This window comes from Carya illinoinensis, chromosome 15 (assembly GCF_018687715.1).
Source record: "Carya illinoinensis cultivar Pawnee chromosome 15, C.illinoinensisPawnee_v1, whole genome shotgun sequence".
Classification (NCBI taxonomy): domain Eukaryota; kingdom Viridiplantae; phylum Streptophyta; class Magnoliopsida; order Fagales; family Juglandaceae; genus Carya; species Carya illinoinensis.
In genome coordinates this window covers 5,115,577-5,124,500 of record NC_056766.1, presented here as the reverse complement: position 1 = coordinate 5,124,500, position 8,924 = coordinate 5,115,577, and positions in this window count along the sequence as shown.

Here is an 8,924-nt window from a genome sequence, read left to right as displayed (position 1 = left end):
CCTGGAAAGTCACAAAAGGGGCATTGGTACTGGCTCAGGTTAAGAAAACTGGTATACTATATATGACTACTGGTTTGATTGACACTATTGCTACTACCGTTGCAGAGAGCACAGCAGATTTGTGGCCTTACAGGCTAGGCCATATGAGTCAGAAGGGTATGAAAGAACTTCTGTCTAGAGGCAAGCTACCAGAACTGAAGTCAGTTGATCTCAGTATGTGTGAGAGTTGTGTTATGGGGAAATAAAAGAATGTCAGCTTCTTGAAAAGTGGCAGGACGCCTAAGATAGGAAGACTAGATCTTGTGCACACAAATGTGTAAGGTCCTTCCCCAGTGGCATCTCTTAGAGGTTATCGCTACTATGTCACGTTCATTGATGACCATAGCAGGAAGTTATGGGTTTATTTTTTGAAGCATAAATCTTATGTATTTAATGTGTTCAAAATTTGGAAAGCTATGGTTGAGACAGAGACGAGCTTGAAACTGAAATGTTTGAGGTCAGACAATGATGGTGAGTATGTCGATGGTGGGTTTAAGGAGTATTGTGCAACTCTGGATATTAGAATGGAGAAAACCATTCTTGGGATACCACAGCAAAATGGAGTTGCTGAGCGTATGAACAGAACCATTAATGAGCGTGCTAGAAGCATGAGGTTGCACACTGGACTACCACCCACTTTCTGGACAGATGCAGTCAGCACTGCCGTTTACTTGATAAATAGAAGGCCATCAGTTCCACTAGATTGTGCGCTGCCTGAGGAGGTTTAGAGCGGGAAAGAGGTCAAATTTTCTCACCTTAAAACTTTTTGTTGTCTTTCTTATGTACTTATTAATTATAATGCTCGTAGTAAACTTGAAGCTAAGTCGAGGAAATGTTATTTCATTGGCTATGGAGACGAGGCATTTGACTATCGTTTCTGGGATGATCAGGGTTGGAAGATCATAAGAAGCAGGAATGTGATTTTTAATGAGAAAATTATGTACAAGGATAAGTCTAATACAGCTTCTGTAGTAGCTCCTCAGGAGTCTGAGTTTGTAAGATTGGATGACCTACCAGAGGTCACAGTGCAGTGTAGAGATGTAAGTGACGGGGAGAGTGGGTCTAGTGCACCCATTCCTATTATTCTGCAAGTAGTTTCAGAACCGTCCACTCCTACAGTTGCAGTTCGCAGGTCAGTTAAGACTATACATCCTCCCCAGCATTTCTCACCTACTTTGAATTACATTCTATTGATAGATAGTGGAGAACCGCAGAGTTACAAAGAAACCTTGCAAAATAAAAATTCTAGCAAGTGGGAGCTGGCCATGAAAGATGAGATGGATTCCCTATTAGGGAATCAGACATAGGCGTTGACAGAACTTCCATCAGGAAAGAAGGCATTACACAACAAGTGGATATACCGGGTGAAAACTGAGCATGATGGCAGTAAGAGGTACAAGGCCAGACTTGTTGTAAAAAGCTTTCAGCAGAAGTAGGATATTGATTACTCTGAGATCTTTTTTCCTGTGGTTAAGATCATAACCATCAGGATGGTACTGGCTATGGTTGCTACTGAAGATTTATTTCTTAAGCAGTTAGATGTGAATACAGATTTTCTTTATGGAGACCTTGAAGAAGACATCTACATGCACCAGCCTGAGGGGTTTGTGGTACAAGGAAAGAAAGGTTCAGTTTGTAGATTGAAGAAGAGCTTGTATGGCTTTAAGCAAGCTCCTAGACAGTAATACAAGAAATTTGATAACTTCATGCACAGTGCAGGGTACATTAGATGTCAGGCAGATTACTGTTGCTATGTCAGACACTTTGACAATTCTTATATTATTCTGCTGTTGTATGTGGATGACATGCTTATTGCAGGGCTAGTATTAATGAGATCAATAATCTGAAGAAGCAGATGTCAAAGCACTTTGCAATGAAGGATTTGGGAGCTACAAAGCAAATCCTTGACATGAGAATTGTCAGAGATAGAGTCAGAGGTACGTTGAGACTCTCACAGGCTGAGAATATGAAAAAGGTACTCAGCAGGTTCAATATGGACAAGGTCAAACCAGTTGGCACACCTTTGGGCAGTCACTTCAGACTCAGTAAGAATCAGTCACCTAAGTCAGAGGAGGAACAAGATTACATGAGTAAGATTCCTTATGCCTCAGCTATTGGTTCACTTATGTATGCTATGGTTTGCACAAGACCGGATATTGCCCATGTAATGAGAGTTGTAAGTAGATATATGAGTAACCCAGGAAAGCAACATTGGGAAGCAGTGAAATGGATTTTGAGGTACTTAAAGGGATCCTTAGAAACCTGTTTGTGTTTCTCTGGAGAGAGCTTGGAGGTGCAGGGCTATGTTGATGCTGATTTAGATGGAAATATTGATAGCAAAAAGAGTACTACGCGTTTCGTTTATACACTTGGTGGTACTGCAGTATCATGGGGTTCTAATCTACAGAAAATAGTTTCTTTGTCTACTACAGAAGCTGAGTATATTGCAATGTCAGAGGCTGCAAAGGAGATGTTATGGCTACAAGGCTTCTTGGAGAAATTGGGTAAAAAGAATCAGAAAGGCACTCTCTACAGTGATAGTCAGAGTGCCATATTCCTTGCCAAGAATCCAACATTTCATTTCAGGACCAAACACATTCAGATCAGGTATCACTTCATACGATCATTGTTAGATGACGGTCAGTTGTTACTTGAGAAGATTTGTGAAAGTAAGAACCCTGCTGATATGTTAACAAAGGGTGTTACACTTGAGAAACTGAAGTTGTGTGCAACTTCAGTTGGTCTTCCAACATGAAGACAGGGGCAGTGAGTTACAGAGGTGGAGGATATCATGTTTGAGGAAGACGGCAATACAACGAGTGTACCATTCTCCAAGTGAGAGAATTGTTGAGTACTGTGGAGTCTGGTCCACACCGCTCCAGCGGAGGCATTGGCGCTCGAGCGAAGTCAAACAGTTTCGAACGCTCGATGTTATCAACAGTGAGCTCGAGCAAAGGTGGAAGGAAGTTTCGGTTGAGCGGAAGCATTGGCCGCTCGAGAGAAGTTAGGCAGAGTTGAACGCTCGATGTCAGCTCGACAGTGAGCTCGAGCGGATGAAGGGAAGGAAGTTCACTCGACGTGCGCTTAACACGCCGCTCGAGTGAACATGCATTTTACACAACTCTAGGGTTTTTTCCGCCGTTTGACTATATATATGATTATTATATTATATGGCCGTACTATAGAAATACTGTGGACGTACAGTGATTGATCCATCATTGTAGGGTGATATTCCTCAATAATAAAATCCTCTGCAACTCTCGTGGACGTAGACAATTTGTCGAACCACGTAAATCTTGTGTCGTGTGTGACTGTTTTTTCTCGTTCCATATTCTTTTTCAATTTATTGTCATCGTTTTTCACAACAAGGTTTTCTTTCTCTCTCTCAGTGGCATATCAGAGATTATTTTAGCAACCTAGGGAGTCTGATTATTCTTTCTTTCTTTCCTAGCACTTTTACTTAGTGGTATTAGCAATTAATAAAAGCTTAAACAAAAGGAACCTAAGTGCAGTTGATTGAAGGAAATAAATTCATTGTCATATGCCAAAGAATAAGGGAATGATCACCATTTTGCAAGTTTTTCCAGATTACCTTTTGAAGTAGTAAGATATGTGGCAGAAGTTTTCTTTCTTTCTCTCAAGAAATTCAGAGACTATATGTTGCAACTTATCAAACTGATTTCCCAGCACTTTTACTTATTGAATAGTCTCTCTCGATGACATTTTTAATTTGTCACATGTTATAATGTTAATAATATTTTCTACTTTTACCTGACAAAAAATTAATGTTAACAATACTACTATCCTTTATAATTAGACTTATATATGTGTGTGTGGATAATGTTGAAGAATTAAAAGTTAAATGAAATTTTTAGATTGGTGGTATGATACTAACAACATTTGTGAGATTTTAATAATAAAATTTACAATAAACTTTACGTTTTTCATAAATCTCAAAGCCAACGAGTTTAAAGTATCTCTGACCCTTTCTTTCTATCAACTGATCTCAAGGAGTACAAACTGGTTTAATCATTAATGTGTTTGTTGTGTCAAGAGTCGTGTGGAATATGTGGCAAACTTAGAAAGCGAGCAGGAGAGGTTGAAATCAAGTTTGTATTTCTGGTCACAAGAGGTTGAAATCAAGTTTCAAAAGTGACCAGAAAAAGTCAGAGAGAGAGGGAGGGAGGAGAGGGAGTCTTCTATTATATAGTGAAGAAGCAAATACAATAGCTACTTTGAAACAAATCAAGGCCCCTCTTTTTCCACTATTTTCCGTAGACTCGCTCGTGTGTATTGAGATGTGAGATGTTGGTTAGGGGTTCAAATAGGAACATGAGATGCCTCATCATCCATAATATATAATAACCCTGCCCTGTAGTCAAAATAAGCCCCATCCCAAGACCAAAATATTGAGTGAGGGGGGAGAGGAGCGGGTTATTCACACAAAAATAAAATAAAATATATATATATATATAGATAGATCAGATGGTCAGGGACCATGGAGAATCCATTTGTCCAATATTCTCTGCTTGGCAAGGTGGTCCATCAATTCAATTCACATACTTGTTTGTAGGTTAGAGGCATGGATTGCTACAATGATGTCATCTTGGTCACAATGACATGTGAAGAACCTGACATCATATTCTTCGAAAATATATTCAATTGTATGCAACAACGGAAACGAAACAAACCTCTAAAAATTGAGCAAAAGATAGAGATCATGGAACAAAATGGCAAATTGGTGGGGAGAGGACTGAAGCTTTTTAAGAACTAAGAAATTCCACTAGAAATAACAAAATTTGGGTAAAAAAGACCAAAAAAATTGGGTTAACAGCTCAATTACCAAGTCAATGACCAAGAGTTCATTTGAAAACCTGGTTTCATACAAATATATACTGAATAAATGTTTGAGCAATATGAAATCACAAACTGGATCTAAATATAGTCAGGATAGATGGTTGGACTGAAGCTTTTTAAGAACTAAGAAATTTCACTAGAAATAACAAGATTGGGGTAAAACAAACCAAAAAACTAGGGTTAACAGCTCAATTACCAAGTCAATGACCAAGAGTTCATTTGAAAACGTGGTTTCATACAAATATATACTGAATAAATGTTTGGGCAATATGAAATCACAAACTGGATCTAAATATAGTCAGGATAAATGGTTGGACTGAAGCTTTTTAACAACTATGAAATTCCACTAGAAATAACAAGATTGGGGTAAAACAGACCAAAAAACTTGGGCTAACAGCTCAATTACCAAGTCAATGACCAAGAGTTCATTTGAAAACGTGGTTTCATACAAATATATACTGAATACTTGTTTGGGCAATATGAAATCACAAACTGGATCTAAATATAGTCAGGATAAATGGTTGGATTGAAGCTTTTTAACAATTATGAAATTCCACTAGAAATAACAAGATTGGGGTAAAACAGACCAAAAAACTTGGGCTAACAGCTCAATTACCAAGTCAATGACCAAGAGTTCATTTGAAAACGTCGTTTCATACAAATATATATTGAATACTTGTTTGGGCAATATGAAATCACAAACTAGATCTAAATATAGTCAGGATAAATGGTTGGACTAAAGCTTTTTAATAACTATGAAATTCCACTAGAAATAACAAGATTGGGGTAAAACTGACCAAAAACTTGGGCTAACAAAGTTACCAAGTCTGAATGAGAATGCTTCTTTGTTTTGAAAAGATTTGTTGTGGCCTACCTTTTCTTTTCTTTTATGTAAAATGACCAGTTGTATGGAAACATCTACAACATAAGAACTAATAATACCACCACACATAAAATTTTAGATGTTTCTTAGTTTTTTTTTTTTATCTTTCTTTTTTCTTTTCTTTCCTACAACGTAAGAACTAAAAACTAGATGGAATTGGAAAGCCGATAGATCGAATAACATAACACAAAGTGAGTGAGTGAGTGAGAGAGAGAGAGAGAGAGAGAGAGAGAGAGAGAGAGAGAGAGAGAGAGAGAGAGAGAGAGAGAGAGAGAGAGAGAGAGAGAGACCTGTTAATCTGTGAAAACTAGATTTAGGGTTTCCCCAATAATCAATCTTGCCTGCAATAACATTTCAGGACCAACATAAATCAAAATGAAGACAGAAAATTGCAATATATATCATATATAATAGATCGACTAGATCGAATATATATCATAAGATAAATGCAATCGAAATGAAAAAAAAAAAAAAACTACTTGTAAACTTTTCGGTTGTCTTTATCAGTCAGCTTCGGCGATACTAAGTGTGGGGGGGTTCATCAGTCAGCTTCGGCAATACTGAGTGTGGGGGGTTTCTTTCAGAAAAGTGTGAAGCCGATAGAAAGGGGGAAGAATTTTAATTCTGAAACCAAAGTGAAAACGAAGAGACTCATTCCCGCTCTGTACAAAACCAAAACGAGGCGTTTCATTTACAATGAAGACCAAAACAGACCAAAATGCTTCGTTTCATTAATCCATGTTAGTTGCTGTGTGCAAATGGGTGTGCGTTGTGCCTACATTCAGACTTTTCCATTTTTCATACACGTGATAATTAACTCGATATTGCCAATACGTACAGTGTACTTATGAGTACTCTATTTTTCATACAGTATGTTTTGGAGTTTTTCGCTTTTAGATTTCGCCTAGATTCTCCAAATGCATACGGTTAATGTTATGAACTCAGTAGGAAGAATAGTAATATAGACAATAAAAAAGAATAAAAAACAAGAAATGATAGTAGATGTTCGAGGCTTCCAATTCCTCCCAAAAGAAATGACAAATAGTTTCAACAATATTTTCTGGATTTCCAAACAAGGATCCTGTTTCCTCTACATATACTAGAACAGATAACTAAAGCCATGGGTCAATTCTAACCAACATTAACTAGGCCCATGGGCCACTAAACAACTTTAACAACTCAATTAAAGTAAAAGGTAACAACTAAGTTGGACATCAAGCCTAGCCCACTTATGGGATTCATAACAAATTCTCCCCCTTTAATGAACTTTGTCCTCAAGGTTCAAATATTGAAGCAACTCTCTCATATAGTTACCAAGGAGTATCATATAGCTTGCCCGAACAGTGAATGCATCTTCAACCCAACGAAAGACAAGGCCAAGCATGCCAACAAACTCGTCAAAAGCACGCTCCCCCCAATATACTTTGATCTGCTGGACAAACTTGGAAAGAGACCTTATAACATCTTCACATGCCCTTCTCTTATCGTCATAGCATAGGCAAATGCTACAATTGGAAAAAACAGCAGCAGAGAGCAAAGAAAATGATACTAAAGGCATAAAGACTCTTGCTGTGACACTCCCAATTCCCACGTACGGACACATGAAAATTGAATCGTCGGAATGATGACAACATGGGTCACACATCCCATCGATAAGTACCAAATGTGTGTACATAAAAAATCTACAACAAAAACACAGCAAACTAATTAAAAGTCAGTTCACTAAGTACTAGAATTGTTAAAATACAAATTTACTTAAACACAAGTGTACCTAAAATATTACAGTTATCCACTAAAATATAAATAAACTAAATGACATAATTTCAAAAGCGAGAAAACAATTCCCAAAGTATACAAGCAAAATGCACTAAATCAATCATCCAACAGAGCCGAATCCTTAGGCTCAGCCTTCTCATTATCTGCATCAGAATCTATAGTACCAAGAGATGGTACCACAGGTAAGTAATAATTCAAACAGCCTATAAAATAAAAATATATTCATGCAACAACAATATACATGTGCATGATGACAGATGCATAAGACCCAACCAAAAGTCATCCTTTCCCAAAATGAGTAATTTTCCACGCACGCCAAAATTCTCATTTGGCCCAAAAACATATCTATTAAAACGTTATTTTTTCAAAAAATGGCCCAACATAAATTTTCACAATTTTTCCAGAAAATGGTCCTCATATCCTTTAACCAAATCTCGTAATTTTCCAAGAAAATGGCCCATTATCTATTTTATCGTATGCACCATGATCTTCCCTAAGATTCATCTACACACCCTGGCTCCCATCACTACATCATGGGTAATGACTATGTGTGAGACTTTGTAACGAGCGATGCCTAATTCCGTGCCCAGCTCATTCATGGCCAAGCATCCTCTAGCTTCCACCAGCAGAGGGCCATGAAGTCTGCACGAGAGTATTACCATCCTGTCTGATCCCAGGGGACGTCACTCAGTATATTGTACTCCCGAGTGACTAGGGGAGCTCTACCGAGATAATACCACATCCCAACTTGCGGTCATGAAACACATGCATCAAAAAACCTTTTAACACATGAAAACCCAATTTTCATTTTTAACACATGAGCATGCATGCACCAAACAATGTATGATAGGACACAAATATCCAACAACCAATGAAACTCAACATCAATCAAACACATACACAACTCCATCCTCCAAACTTCTCGGACTCAGTCTGACACAACTAACCAAATCATAAGTGTTGCTAATGCGAAATATATTTAAATCTTAAAGGTTATTTGGAAAATACTTACAGCGCTAGTTAAAAGACAATTTCTAAAAGAACGAGATTGATGCCAAAACTAGCGGAGCAACGGTAGGTGGCTGTTTCCAAGCAATAGTTGTGGGTCAAAATTAGAAATTTTGAAGGGGAAGCTTGGTTGGCTAGGATGGGCATGAAGGTGGCTAAGTGGGTGTCGGAGGAGCTGGTGGTAACTCGAAAGGGTGGTTCATAGTGGACCTAGTGGCGGATCTAAGCCGTGCTAAAAGGGAGGGAAACCCATTTCGGGTTGTGCTCATGCGGGGGAAAGGGCTACTGTGAGGGGTTGGGTTTAGTGGTTGGGGGTTCACTGGTGAAGAGGCAGGCAGCTGGCGGCGGTGCTAAGTCTGCG